At 36.3% G+C, this 14754-nt stretch overlaps 1 protein-coding gene across 2 annotated transcripts in view; it reads right to left on the bottom strand.

Annotated features, from left to right (window-relative positions):
* Window positions 1-7466, bottom strand: part of LOC145288107 (uncharacterized) — a 141971-nt gene extending 134505 nt beyond the window's left edge. The window contains exon 1 of one of the 2 annotated variants that reach the window (XM_080136166.1): window positions 7333-7466. The gene's annotated coding sequence lies outside the window, so the exon portion shown is untranslated. The remainder of the gene's footprint in view (window positions 1-7332) is intronic. The other variant, XM_080136167.1, reaches the window with a different exon arrangement.
* Between the last annotated feature and the right edge of the window lie 7288 nt (window positions 7467-14754).

Raw genomic sequence — 14754 nt, forward strand, 5'->3', positions numbered from 1 at the left:
CCACTGGGTCTTGATAAGTGGTGATTCCTTTGAAAAAAAAACAAAAAAACTGATAAACGCCACTGAAGAGTTACATCATCTATATATATAAAAGGCAAAATGTGCTTGAGAGAAATGCTTTTTTCACAGGGTTTCCGGGAGGGGGGGGGTACAATCACTTAGAAGTGTTTATATACCCCACAGATAATAATATCTATGATTTGCCAATGCACGTCACATCTAGATTTATTTACAGCGACTTTTAGAAAATTATTTCTATTTGGGCTTTTCACGTATTGATTCGGTTTTTTTTGTATAACAGTGAAACTGATATGTGAAACTAATGAGCGACTCTCAGCTAGCCCGGGAACAACGTCCAGAAAGTGATGGACATTTAGTCAATGTCAGTTTTCACTGTCATATCAGACAATTGCTTTCATTTGGACACTCCCCTAATAAACAGGGAAGCTGGTTTTCCCCAACATGTTGGGGAAACAAAACCAGCCAAAGTTTGGTAAACAAACCCCAAAAAACTGTCCCAAAATAAAAGTTAACTGCGCTATTTCTACTGGACCTCATTAAATGCGCGCACCTGTCAAATCCGTTTTTAATATACTTAAATAAATTCAAACGTGTTTCAGTTACACTTTCTTGCTGGCTGAGCAGGTAACGTGTCAGGTTTTTTTCACACTTTATTTTCCACTTTCGCCTCAAGGCTTCGGGTTCGATTCTACCTGTCTACCAAAACTTTTTTTACCCCCTCCCTCGCAAGAAACACACCAACAAACAGCCGGGCAACAATTTTTTTAAAAGTTTTAACATTGTTTTTTTTTTATAATATTTAAACTGGGTTATTACTTTGCTTATTCTTTTGTTTTGATTTACCCCCCCCACCCCAACACACACACACACCTCTAAACACCCGGGCAACGCCAGGTACCCCCGCTAGTCTATATATATAAAAGGCAAAACACGCGTGAAAGTTTTTTTATGCCCAACAAACGCTTTTTTCGCCGGGGTTCCTGGAGGGAGGGGTACTATCGCTTAGAAGTGCTTGCGAACACGCATCGCGGCTAGATTTATTTACAGCAACTTTTACAAAATTATTGCTATTTCAGCCTGTCTTGTTTTGATTCAGCTTTTTCATATAAAAGCGAAACTGATGTGGAATTAAAGTGTTTTTCTCGGCTACAGGCCGGGAGCGTCCAAAAAGCAAATGGACGTTTGGTCAATGCTGGTTTTCACTGTCATATCAGATAATTGGTTTCATTTAGACACACTCCCCTACAAAAGGGGGAGCTAGTTTTCTCGAACACATTGGGGAAACAAAACCAGACAAAGTTGGGTAAAAAACAAACCCAAAAGAACTATCCCGCAGTTAATTTTAACTGCGGAATTTACTTTCCTTTGACCTAATTAATTTTGCCAGGCATCCACCATTTATAAACGTTAAATTGAAATTGCTTTTAGTTACTTTTCTTTTGTGGGCAAGCAGGTAACTTATCAAGGTTTCGCCTCAACGTTCTAGGTTTAATCTTACCTACTTACCAAAAATGTTTTGTATTTTTTTTTTTATTTTTCTTCTTTTTACATCATGTCTGTTGGTTTTTGTTGTTTTTCCGATTTTTCAAAAGAAGTTTAACATAGGGTTTGGATCTAACCCCCCCCTCCAAAACACACACACACACACACACACACACACACACATACAAAAAACTTTTGCTGTTTTTTTGGGGGTTTTTTTTTGCTCATTTTGTTTTAATATTCGCTTTCAAGCCTACTTTCCTACCAAAACTTTTTTTTTTACCTACACCCTCCCCCACAACACACACACCTACAGACACCCGAGTAACGCTGAGTACCCCCGCTAGTTAACTGCTATAAAGCAAAGGTGACACCTGGATGATAAGCAATTATGGAGGCCTAAAGCTCTTAGAGAAAACGATGAAATTTATCAGCAGACGATATCAGAGAATGTTCACATGAATAAAAAGGGCATAACTGATGCCATATTGATTTGGGGTCAAATGTAAGAAAAATATATTCGTGCAAAGGACTTTTTATGGCTTTTGTTGGCCTGGAAAACCTTTGACAGAATCCCTCAGGGATGTAGTATGGTGGACGATGCACATACTCAGGACAGATAAATGACTCATCAGCTAATACAATGTACAATAATGCAATACGCAGTTTACATATAGATAATACATGCCGGATGACTTCAGCGTTCATCATAACTTAGTCCTCAGCCTCCTATTCATCATTAAGCCTTTTTAGAGAGTGCTCTACAGGATGCTCAGTAAATTGTTGTATGCTAGCAATCAGAATCACTGATTTTTTAGCAATTATCGAGCATTCAAATGGCTCTAACGAAACTGCCATTTTTTTTTTGTTCTAACTCAAACTTGGCACTACTTTTGTTTTAAACTGAATAAACACATAAAAATAAGTTAAAACACAAAACTCATCAGGGTAGATAGAAAAATAATTTATTTTGCTTTTGTTAACGTTTTATTTGCATTTTTTTTTTTCACCCTTTTTTGTGTTGCTTATTATTGTAAAATAAATGCCTAAAAAAACAATCATCAGGGTAATCTGTCGATTATAATTGTAGATTTACTCATTAAAAAATTGTCTTCAGCTGTCATATGTACAAGGTGCCTTCAATAAGTTTCCAGATTCTTTTTGTACAGGCATTTAAATTTGTCGTAGACTCTAGAAAATTCATTATTGCGATACATCTTATGAGATGACTGGCTAATTTTTATGATTTTAGGCTCAAATGAACAGCAGGAATTGGAATACACCCTACTAAAGCCTGATTATCACATGCAATCTAGACATGAGCACACTTTAGAAGAACGATATGCAATAAAATTCTGTCACAGATACGTATGGAATGCTGCAGACTGCTTTTAGACCATCTTGTATGAATTGAGCATCAGTTTTTGAGTGGCATAAGAGATTCAAGGAAAACAAACAGTTTGTGATAGACGATGAGAAATGTGAAAGGAGTAAGAAAGTAAGAACACGAGAGTTGATTTGCCAAATAAATAATTTCATGGATAAAGACAGACCATCGTGTGTCTATAGAGACAATAAATGCACAATTGGATGTTAGTGTGGAAACTGTACACAAAATTATTCGCAAGGAACTGAAGATGCAGAAGATTTGTGTGGTTCATTCCAAGGGTGCTTTTTTTTTTCTTTTTTTTTTTTTTTTACATAGGCATCACCACATTATCAAGGCCAAGAGGCCACTCAAGGATAAGGGTTAAAGAGTGTACAGTAGAAATTGGACAATATAGTAATCATTAGTAATGAAAATTTGGTGCTGCATTTGGTGCTGCATCCTTGTCACAGATTATTTGACCAAGATGGGTATCAAGACAGTTCCTCACCCTCTCTATAGTTCAGACCTTGCTCCCTGTGACTTTTGGTTATTCTCTAAGCTTAAGGCAAACCTTAGAGGTTGTCATCATGAGACAATTGAACAGATGAAAGAGGCTGTGACGAGGATCATTGACATGCTCATACAAAAAGACTTCCATGGAGCCTTCCAGTTGCTGGAATGGTAATGTATTGCAGCTTTCCAGAAAAGTGTGTAACCCAACTTCACTTAAGTAATTTAGTCCTCACCTGATGTGTTTCAAACAAAGTTGCTATATCGATGTTTAATCTTTGTAGCCCATTCATAACCAGTGCTGTTCGTCGTTCTGGACGTCCAGATCAAGACTAGTTTTGTTTGAGTTCAAATGGTTGTCACATTGCTGGGGGCAGAAGTGGGGATGAGTTCCTTCTCTCCTATAAAATACTCCCAGAGCATCCTCAAATCTATAGCCTCTGACAATCTAGTCCTACTCCTGGCCTTCTCGTGTGACTTGTCACCGAGCCCAGCGGACCTGTTCTGCTGATAGAAGGGGGAGTAACTGGCGCCATAAAACCAGTAGCTCTGGGCAGATGGTGCTCATTAGTCTGGCAAGACAGATCATTTAAGAGAAGGTTACTCTGATTTCAAACCACCCTTGTCTCATGCGTAGGTAGTGTATGTATACGTATATATTGTACTTGTGCACATGGATGAGTGTATGACGAATCATATACATGCGTCAGTACGTAGAAATTCCCTTATTGGTGTCAGGGAGCGCATTAATACCACTAAGAATGATGGGTCCTAAGACACTAACACCTTAAATTCATTAACTCTTATCCTCGTGTGGCCTTCGGGCCTTGATAAGTGCTGACTTAGCAGTATCAGAATTTTTGTAGGAATTTTTGACACCCCTAACACGAAACTGCGAATACAATATAAAAATCTCGTAATTTCTCTGTTAAAAGTGGGTTATTTATTTTCTTTATGGATTATACTTCCAAAATAAACTATTACAGTTGTTTTAAAAGTAATAGAAATTTTTTTTTTTTTTTAAAAAACAGTAATGAATTTTCCGAACTCAATATTTTTCAATTTTTAAACTTTAAAAATCTATTAAAATTTTTCTATTGATTCTATTTTTACGATATTTTCAGGGTCAATGTGAAATTTTATGTTCTTTCCAATAAACCGAATATAATATTTTAGACAAACGTTTTTTTTTTAAATTCACGCCCCCCCCCCCAAGTGTCACCCATTTTGAAATGTCTATTAAAAAAGTAAATAATTAATTTATGTTGGGGAGTTTTATATATCACAAATTGAAGAGAAAAGGTCAATAAATAATATATTCAAATTTAAAACAAAAAAAAAAAAATCGCTTTTTTAGAAATTTACCTGTAAAGTCCGAAGTTTAAAACCTTTTTTTTTAAAAAAAACACATTGTTTTTCTTTTTTTGTTTTTTTAATAAAACCTTGGTCCTTGCTCCTTTAATTGAAAAAAAAAATTAGGGCTTGAATTACATTTTTCGAGGAGTTATAAGCTTGGAAAGATGGGGTGGAATTATTCACTATTTTCACGAAATTTCTGACACTGCTACTGCTGACTCCCAAGCAAAAAATGTAAAAAAATTACGAAAATTCATCGAGTTCTTAGTAAGAAAAAAAATCACTACAGCCAACAAATATGACAGCTATTAACAAATAATATAAAATAGTCGTTCCGAGTTATGTCCCCTTGTGTCTGTCTATATAATGTCTATAATGCAATTTTTGCCCAACTTATCGTCAAAATTAATCTTAACTGTAAATAACTTTTTACTTGAAGAATTTTCGTAATTTTTTTTATATATTACTACTGTCGGAATGGCAAGTACTTTCTTTGCTGAAAACGACATTTTAAAAAATCGATCTTATTTATCTTAAGAAGAAGCAATTTTCCTTCAGTTATCTGTCGACAAAGCAAAATCATTAATTTAATTAGTTTTTTTTTTTAATCGAAAATCAACAAAATACTGGTAGAATATTCTATTTTCACACGATTGCTGACATTTATTCGATGTGTTTCTATCAGTATTTTGTTTGATTTTCGATTTTTTAACGATGCATCTTGGTCATTGTTTTTTTGTTATCTTCAAGTTCCGCGTGTTTTTTTAACTTCCGGTTCTGCTAACCGTCCAGATTCACAATGAATCCCCTGAAAGAGTCCCTTTTGATTGCTTTTTACCATTCTATTATATTGTTATTCTGAAAAACAGCAACGTTCGTTTTCTTATTTTAAAACTGGTATGGTCACTAATCTACCAGATTATTAAAAAAACATACAAAAAATTTCAATATTTAACATTTTTTGAAGAGGTGCTTCGTTTTTAATAATAACGTTTTAGTAAATCGATCCCCCATGTTGGAAGCAGCGTCTTTTTTTTTCCGGCCAAATTTCGCGAATTTAGCCTTTTTTTTTTTTAGCAGTTTGGCCGTGTCATATGAAGAAAATACTTTTTTAAAAGGCGTGGATGACTTTACTAAAATTTAATGTAAAATGAGCACCCACTGTCTGGCCACCTGGTGATATTTTTTTGTTTTATAAAAGATATTTGGGTAAAATAAATGTTATTAAAAGCAAGATAAGTTACTTTTCTACCTAACTGGATATGTTTTTAGTGTTTTTATTTAATGTAACATGTTTATTCAGTTCGAAAAACATACAGCGTTTGTGTATTGGAAAATGTAAAATAGCGCCCGCCCGATTCTATTCTCTCTTTGACACGGTAAGTTTGGGAAAAGGAATTAAAAATTAAAAAATATGCAAAATACGGTTAAAACCCCACCCCCACCGCCCACCGAATATATGTCAGCCTATTGTTACGGTAACATATATTGAGTGAGTTTCTAACAGTATTTTGTCTAGTTTTTTTTTATTTATAACTCCTTTTCCCAAACTTACCGCTCAAAGAGAGAGTCGGGCGCCATTTTAAATTTTCCAATACATCGGTAAAGACTATGTTTTTCGAGCTGAATAAACATGTTACATCAAATAAAAACACTGGAAAATTATCCAGTTAGGTAGAAAAGTAACTTATCTTGTCTTTGATAACATTTATTTGTTATATATTTGTTTTTTTTTCTTTTGCCAACGTTTTCGAATCTGTGTACACTAATACAACCCCACGAATATCGCATTTAATTTGCAGCAAATAAGTAGTTTTCTGGATATTAAGCAATGTAATTCTTTCATGTTATCAGTGGTAGTGGTGGCCATTTCTGTACGCGCAAGCGCGCGTATATTTTTGATGCGTGTGCTTCAAAAATAAAAGCGTACAGAAAGGGACATTACTGATAACGTAAAGAATTACGTGGCTTAATATCCGGAAGGCTACTTGTTTGCGGCAAAATGCGCGCGCTTGCGCGTACAGAAATGGTCACCGCCGATAACATAATTACACGTATCTGTATCCAGATTTGGCGTTCTTAATTTTCATTATTTAATGTCCGCGTGTCTTTATTGAAAGATGAAAGCAGAAAAAGCAAACAAAAACAAAAAATTTCCTCTGACTAGGTGACCAGAAAATGGGTACTCATTTTAAGTTAAATTTAGATAGAAAAGTGATCCCCCACTTTTTGAAACGTAATCTCTTCAAACTATTTCTCTGAGCCACTTTTAAAGTGTATATTCGTTTTCAGCACCATCTGAAAACCTATAAAAAGATTTTTTGAGTTGGAAAGATTCTAGACATTGACCAAAAATAAATAAATTGCCTTTGTTTAACGTTTGCCAAGAAGCACAGAAACTAACAAAACATATTTACTATGCTGCTACTAACAATTCAATTCGAGAGAGAGAGATGGAATTAGAATCCTATAAAATAAATTATTAATCATGTACATTGTACATGAGTTAATGTTTAGTTTCATAAATCTTTATCTAATGATTACATTAGATAAAGATTTCAAATTCGTTAAAAAACAACAAAAAAAAAACTCACCAAAGGAGGGGAGGGGGTAGATCCGAATAGGGAAATCCAACACGTAAGCTAAGACACGTGCTTCAACGATCTTTTCGGACTTTTCCCTCCAAAAAAAAGTTCCAGGTGGCAGTTATTTTTCTTACAGATCTTTATTATTTTCATTTACCTACACACTAGACCAATAAAAATAATCCAGTAATTAATTCATCTACGTTGATTCATCAAAAAAACAATTAAAACTTGAAAAATTAGCCTTCTCTTTGGAATTATTTCTTGCGTTTGGCGGACTAATACACCAATATATTTTTTGACTCCTCACAATAGAAAGTTCCAATTTCCATTGATATTTTTCATTCACACAAAAATAGTTTACTTTATCTGCGTAGTTGTTGTTTTTTTTTGGGGTTTTTTTTTTTTAACATTTACTGTAAATTTTAAAGATTCAAACGAGTATGTATATCATAAATTCAACCAAATTTTTAAATATTTGTAAATTAAAACTCTCCGCTACCCCATTCCTCCCAAGTGATATTCTACTTTTTAGGCGGTTACGTATGAACACCCTGAAAAACGTGAACGGAAGAAAAAAACTTAAGGCATCAATTTTGCGTTTAAGTTTTATATAAAATATATTTCGGGGCCATTCTAACTTTTTATGGAAGTTAACCAAAATTTGGTGATTGTTAACAAGAAAATAAACGCAAGAAAATTTGTTAAATTTTTACGACGTACTGCCCCAGTGCCCCACTGCCCCACTGCCCCAGTGTATTATAAACGCCCCAAACTCCCTATGTTAAGAACGGCTTTCGGAATAAACACTCCCAACCTCGAAAGCCGTTCTTAACATGGGAAGGTTGAAGGGTGTTTATTCCGAAAGCCATTCTTAACATGGGGTGGTTCTGGGTCAGGTAAAAAAAAAAAAAAATACAGAAAAGGTCATCTTCTATCGGCTCGCACACTTTTGTATTTTTTTTTTTTTTTAATTTTAAGAGCTGTTCTTTCATTTTTTATTTTCTATTTTTGTTGTTGGCGGCTTGTAAACCCGACGGATACAACATGGCAAGGTATTTTACTTGATATGAAGGCGCGATGTCTTAACAACTCAAAAAAAAATGTTTTAAATCCATTTAATAACTTGCACCAGATTTTGGTGCTAGTGCCCTTATTGATCCACGCAATTTTTAAATAGTACTTTCTTTCCAACTTCTCCAAAAACATTAAAATGACGACTTGTATGGGTTTTCAGTGGTGCTGAAAACGAATATCACATTTGGGGCAGATAAGTGGTTTTCACAATATGAAATAATTACTTTTTTCAAAATGTGGGGGATCACTTTTCTATATAAATTTAACGTAAAATGAGCACCCACTTTTTACCCACCTAGTAATTTCTTCATATCTAATTTAACTATGATATTCGTTTTCAGCACCCCCCCCCCCCCCGAAAACCGGCGCTGTGTTTTTTTACTAAGAGATTAGCTCATTTTTCATAAGTTAGGACGCTAATAATGCAGAACAGTGTGCAAATGAGACCACTGAATGGTTCAAAACTGCAATGGAAGCACATGTTCCCACACGGAAATTCTATAGCAAGCCCCACTCTCCCCAATGGTTTACTTCTGTTTGTGCAGCTGCCATTGCTCAAAGGCAGCATGCATTCCGTAGATTCAACCGACATAAGTCCAGTTCAAACAGACAGAAGTATATAGAAGCTAGAAGTAATTGTAAGAGAGTAATAGCGACAGCTAAGACAGATTACACTGAAACCACCAGAAAACGAATCGAAGCACAGAAATTAGGAACCTGTGATTTCTGGAAAATCTACAACAGTGTAGTAAATAATGGGCAGTCAACGATTCCTCCACTATCAAACAATCATGAGGTTGTTTGCATGGCAAGCGACAAGGCTAATCTGCTTGCCAATCAGTTTGCCTCAAACTCCATACTGGACCTGGCACACCACTCCCTCCCCGACTTTCCTTTGTGGACAGACGCCACACTAGGCGATTTGAAAATCACCCCCTCTCAGGTACATGGTATCATAAAAAAACCTAGACACCTCAAAAGCATGTGGACCCGATCTCATCCCGGCTGTGCTATTAAAAAAATGCTCTGCTGAGGTTGCTCCAGTTCTCTCCAAACTTTACAATAAATGCCTTAACGAATCTTGCTTTCCCAACTGCTGGAAAACCGCTTCTGTGGTACCAGTCTTCAAGAATTCTGGTGAAAGAACTGACCCACTAAATTATCGTTCCATTAACCTTCTCCATCTTTTCGCCAAAATATTTGAGTCTTTAATTAATCAAGCCCTAGTCCAACACCTTATAGCTGCAAAAATCCTGACTGACAAACAATATGGATTTAGGCAAGCCTGTTCCACATCAGATATCTTAACTGTTATCTTTGAACATATATACCGTTCACTGGAGAAAACAGGGGAAGGTAGAGCGGTAGCCCTCGATATATCTAAAGCTTTTCACAGAGTATGGCACGATGGTCTAAGGAAAATTAGATCATATGGTATCACTGGAAGAATACACAATGTAATTAAATCCTTCTTAGATAAGAGAAAAATCCAGGTTGTCCTCGACGGTCGTACATCTAAACAATATGATATAAATGCGGGAGTACCTCAGGGGTCTATCCTTGGACCTTTATTATTCCTGATATTCATAAATGACCTCCCTGATAAAATTGTTTCAGAGATGGGTATATTTATCGATGACACCACCCTCCCCTCAGGCATGAGGGGAAAACAAATGAACACATATCTAAGGAAATCGCAGAAACACTAGAGGATGACTTCCAATCTGTAGTGGAATGGGGACAAAAATGGATGGTCACATTCAATGCTGCTAAGACTAAGCTTGTTTCCTTCAATAACTACAAGAAACCTTCTCTACTACCAATAGCAATGGCCAAGACCACATTACCTGAAAGTACATCTTTTAAACTACTCAGCCTAACGTTTACAGGGAACATGAACTGGAATAGATACATTGAGACCATTGCCAAGGTTGCTGCAAAGAAGGTGGGCTTTCTCTACCATGCGTTAAACAGAAACATTCATTTTGAATGCGCCCCTGTCATATATTGAACACCAAAAGATGGAGGAAGTGAGGAGGCATGGCTGTGGAAATCTTTTTACCTGAATACAATGTTCAGCATGTTAAAAATATACCTTTTGTTGTAAAAATCTAATGGATAAACATCTGAAGAAGTTGGTGGGGACAGGATATTTTTATGGGCACATAAATTGTAAAATTGCCTACCCATTAATGAGACAGCTGTAATGGAAAAAATCTAGGAAATAAACGAAGGTTATAAAAAAGAAAACGTGAGTCTTTGAATTTTCAACAAAATTTTACATCATATATATATATATATATATATATATATATATATATATATATATATATATATATATAGAGAGAGAGAGAGAGAGAGAGAGAGAGAGAGAGAGAAGTTAAAATTTTGCAAATTACAGTTTACAACATTTCTTTTTTGAACACGGGATATAAACTAAAGATGATTATTCCTTATTCCATAGACTTTCAAAGAATGGCTTTTATCTTCAGAAGAAAAATAGCAAAATGAATTTCATATAAACTAGCTATAATTTTGATAGTTAGCACATAGTTTGAAAGATTCAAAGTCTGAAAAGTGATGTTCTAAGATTATCTAATATATAAACGGCTATATGTCTGTTTGTCAATGTTCATATTTTCAAACTTTATCTCCTCCAAAACTAAAAGTCGCAGAGCCGCGCTAGATCGGATTTTTATGGGCCGTTCTTTTATGAGTCTCGAGGTAGTTAAAATTGTTTTTAAGGATTAAAATTGAAAAAATCGTTAAACATTTTGTACATTCATCTTAGTTTATTTTTAATTTTTAATCAGTTTATATGCATGTCACGTTGGTACAGTGGTAACGTCACCAGCTTTGAATGCTACAGTTCCTGTTTCGATTCTAGCTGATGGCACCTAAATACTTTTTTTTTACTTTTGAAATCACGACTCTATAATAATATATACAAAATCTGGGAAAATTAAAATATCATAAAATATCAATAAATATTAATAATATTTTACGCCCCTCATCCCACTCTAGTATAGACGTATACAGATCAAAAAAGGATATTCAGCACAGCATATTTAGAGAGTAAACAATATTACAACAGTGGAGTTGGTTGGAAAACTTAAATGAAATCTGTAAATCCTATGGTGTTATCGGTAAATCCAATGTGGTATGCATAATGTTTCCAAGTTTTCTAAATTCTAAACTTTATAATTTAGACTGAAGTATATAGAAGCTAGAAATAACGTTAAGAAAGAAATAGCGACAGCTAAGAGAGAATTTACGGAAACCACTAAAAAGCGCATCGAAGCACAAAAACTAGGAACTCGAGACTTCTGGAAAATCTACAACAGTGTATTAAATAATGGGCAATCAACAATTCCCCCACTAACCAACAATCACGAGGTTGTCTCCTCAGCAACCGACAAGGCTAACATGCTTGCCAGTCGGTTTGCCTCAAACTCCACACTGGACCCTTCCAACCACCCCCTACCTGACTTTCCTATGCGGACAGACGCCACACTAGACGATCTGAAAACCACCCCTGCTCAGGTGCATGCTATCATAAAAAACCTTGACACCTCAAAAGCATGTGGACCCGATCTTATCCCAGCTGTGCTATTAAAAAAGTGCTCAGCCGAAGTAGCTCCAGTTCTCTCCAAACTCTACAACAAATGTCTTAATGAAGCTTGCTTTCCGGGCTGTTGGAAAACTGTTTCTGTTGTACCAGTATTCAAGAATTCTGGCGAAAGGACAGACCCATCAAATTATCGCCCCATTAGCCTCCTCCCACTTTTTGCCAAAATATTTGAGACCATAATTAACCATGCTCTAGTCCATCATCTTACAGATGCTAAACTACTGACTGACAAACAATATGGATTTAGACAAGCCCGTTCCACAGCAGACATCCTCACTGTGATCTCTGAACGTATATACCATTCACTGGACAAAGCGGGGGAAGGCAGAGCGGTAGCTCTAGATATATCTAAGGCTTTTGACAGGGTATGGCATGAGGGTCTCCTCAGTAAAATCAGATCATACGGTATCACTGGTAGAATACTTAACATAATTAAATCCTTCTTAGATAAGAGAAAAATCGAGGTAGTCCTCGACGGTCGCACATCTAAACAATATGATATAAATGCGGGAGTGCCCCAGGGTTCTATCCTTGGACCTCTATTGTTCCTGATATTCATAAATGACCTCCCCGACAACATTGCCTCTGAGATGGGTATATATGCTGATGACACTACACTCTATGGCAGACACGACAGGAAGACGAATGAACACATTTCTAAAGAAATGGCAGAAACACTAGAGGAAGACCTCCAATCTGTAGTAGAATGGGGACAAAAGTGGTTGGTCGCGTTCAATGCTGCCAAGACTAAACTAGTTTCATTCAATAATTACAAGAAACCCTCTCTACCACCCATAGCAATGGCCAACGACTCTTTATCTGAGAGTCCATCTTTCAAACTCCTTGGCCTAACGTTCACAGGAAACATGAGTTGGAACAATTACATTGAAGGCATTGCCAGGGCCGCTGCAAGAAAGGTAGGCTCTCTCTACCGTGCTAGAAAACTACTAACACCCGAAAGTATCCTGTACCTCTATAAGGCCACCATTCGCCCATGGATGGAGTATTGCTGCCACATCTGGGCTGGTGCATCTGCTACTAGTCTCTCGCTCCTTGACAAGGTTCAAAAGAGAGTCACAAACCTGATAGGCCCTGAACTGGCATCTAAGCTTCAGCCTCTGTCCCATCGACGAAATGTTGCATCCCTCTGCCTTTTCTACAAGTATTTTAGTGGTGAATGCTCTGACGAACTGCAATCACTTGTGCCCCCATATATATATATATATAAGACAAGAGTATGAAATGAAAACACAAAACTATATATAGGTAGATATAGAGTGGATCATTTATTTAATAGTGGAATACAGGCAAAATTTGGGAGATCGACGGGACTCTTTATGCCAGGGCATTTCGAAGCCTAACGCTTCTCATCAGAAGAGCAGAGAAGGTGCTAGGTAGCATGGGGGAGATACTTAACCTTTTACTTCATATTATAAGCAATCATAGCCATTGCCTTCCTAATCCCTGACCGACCCCTCATGATCATATTCCCTATATCATAACAGCAGAAAATTATAAATATACTGCCACATACTACCTCTCAGTTTTACAACCTTACTTTACTCCCCCCCAATTAATTAAAAAATTACCCACTCCATAGAGGACAGACACCACATAAACCGTTAAAATTAATTACCACACAGCAGCAATACACCCCCTATTCAACCATAATACATATACCACTTAATCTCTATACTATGCTAAAGACAATTTATATTCTTATATATCATACTATATATAATAAGCTTCTCCTTATTTACTTAGAATCCATTAAAGCTCCCCCCAGCACTCTATAACTCCTCTTATCCTTTTCATCCCTAACGAACCTTACGCTAGACGCCGCATCTCCCCCCTGCTACCTAGCACCTTCTCTGCTCTTCTGATGAGAAGCGTTAGGCTTCGAAATGCCCTGGCATAAAGAGTCCCGTCTATCCCCAAAATTTTGCCTGTATTCCACTATTAAATAAATGATCCACTCTATATCTACCTGATATATGAATGTAAATATCTTCTATCAATTATTTTATTTAACTCTTTCCAAGAAGTTTGACACAAGGTCAAGTATGGATTTGATGAAAGTGTTTCTGTGGAATGAAATGGATTTGAACTTGGTACACCCAGGTTTTCAGCTTGTGTCTTTAACCATAAGTGATACCCCCCTTCATGTTATACTGCAACAGAGCGTGTATGAGTGCATGGGAAAATATCAGTAGGAGCTGTAAGATAGCTGACTTTTTTTTTTTTTTACATGGAGTTCACCACTAATCAAATTATGGGAAATTATTGGCGCTGGTTTCAGCTAGTTGGGTGTTTTTTGAAAAAGATTGGCGAGGGGGGACCAGAGAATGGAGCTCAGACGAGCACTTGCCATGGAAATGATAGAACAAAGATAGGCTCGCTACGTCTCTTCATTGGGAAAGAGGTTGCTTGTGAAGATATTAGCAGCAGTAGCCGAAAAAAGCACATATGCAAATTAGGAAATGTGCATGAGCTTGAGTCAGTAGAAAAAGAAAAGAGCAGAGAAAAATGCACCACATGGTTGGGCAGAAAGAAAAACACAAACAGGTAAGATTGATGTGTGACCCTGCAATAGCAGCGAGATACTTTTTAAGCAGGATTTTCTTAGTCTTATAGCAGATGAAATGAACGGTGCGAAAAAACAAGAAGCAAGTATTGTTTGCAAAGTAATGGTAATAAACGCCTTTTGCTAAAACAGAATAAAA

Source organism: Euprymna scolopes, chromosome 11 (assembly GCF_053919585.1).
Source record: "Euprymna scolopes isolate OS-2025 chromosome 11, ASM5391958v1, whole genome shotgun sequence".
Lineage (NCBI taxonomy): Eukaryota > Metazoa > Mollusca > Cephalopoda > Sepiida > Sepiolidae > Euprymna > Euprymna scolopes.